Source organism: Ictalurus punctatus, chromosome 9, assembly GCF_001660625.3.
Source record: "Ictalurus punctatus breed USDA103 chromosome 9, Coco_2.0, whole genome shotgun sequence".
NCBI classification, from domain to species: domain Eukaryota; kingdom Metazoa; phylum Chordata; class Actinopteri; order Siluriformes; family Ictaluridae; genus Ictalurus; species Ictalurus punctatus.
In genome coordinates this window covers 1,240,163-1,241,592 of record NC_030424.2, presented here as the reverse complement: position 1 = coordinate 1,241,592, position 1,430 = coordinate 1,240,163, and positions in this window count along the sequence as shown.

The window sequence follows — 1,430 nt, the reverse complement described above, 5'->3', positions numbered from 1 at the left end:
ATCAAGTCCGGTCCCGGTTTAAACTTTAACGGAGGTGAATCACAGTCCATATAAAACAGCAGACATTCTTCAGACATTCTTCAGCGCTCAGTCATCACGGTCTGGCACGACAGACACTACACCTGTATAAGCCTCATGAATGCAGATTTCATCTGTCTTGTGAAACCGACAGAGCAAAACGATTACAAGCCTGAGTAAATATTTAATTCTGGTGCCATGGCTGCTCACGTAAACCTTACGTTCTCACTACATTTATGACACATGTTAAAGCAAAAGGAAGCTGAAAAGGACTGTAGCGATTCTTATCTGTGGCCTAAATAATATTCAGATCGTGGCAATAAGATATGCGTGACCAGCCAGCTAAAATTTATTCCGCGTGAAATAAATTGCGCGTCAGCGTAAGGGGTTATACTATGATTGATTCCATTTCTTTAACTGTAACAGTGTAATCGAAAATTTAATTTATACTTTTTTTTCCCCCTTCACCTCAACATTTAGTGTCTATAGTTTTGCTTAGTTAGCTTAGAAGGCTAACATAGCTAACAAGTAAGGAATGCTCACAGCCATTTGATTAGCATTGTGCAAACTGCATGACAAAATGGAGCTGTTCAGTGTCTCACACAGATTTGTTTATGTGCTTTCTGACTCTGTATGGCACTGTTATGTTTGTATAAAAACAAAAAAGACAAAAGGGTGTCAAAGAGAGAAAAACAAAATGGCGGTAGCTCCATTTTGAAGCCATAACAGTGTTATTGTTTATATAGCTTTGCTAGCGTAGCAGCCAAGAGACTCAGAACTGTAGCCCCAAGCTGTGACACACAACTGGACTTTAGAAGTGATTCAGATGAAATTAATCTGTATGCATATTTATTCTGCTATTGAAACTTTGGAATACAGAGGTGAGTGTGTACAATGCTAAACTAGTCGCTAAAAGCGACTATTACTGGCCAGCTGTAAAAAATAAATAAATAAAAAGTTAGCTTCAGGCACCAAACATGGCTTTGTTGATTGACAATAACTGGTGTGAGGAAAAACTGAGTACGTTTAATCATTGTATCTGGGCCGAACTTTTTGATACTTGTTGCTTTGTTGTTGTTGTTGTTGTTTTAAACTTGTAGATGTTAGGTCAGGAATGTATGATATATTTCAGATAAGATGTTTATATAGATGCTATTCAAAACTGTCGAATACATTTGGACGGAAAAATAAAATAAAAAATCCCAAAAACAAACCTTTGATCCAGAAAAGGCAGAAACAACAATAAGAGAAAACTTAAGAAATTCACATGGAAGTGAAGATCTAAAATAGTACTGAAGGACCAGCTCGTAGACATCTGAAACAAATAAACCGAGTTAAAGGTCAGGGGGGAAAAAACGTCTCCTTGGCATCTGGCTGTTCACAATCCCTTTTACAGATCAAGGCCATTTTTC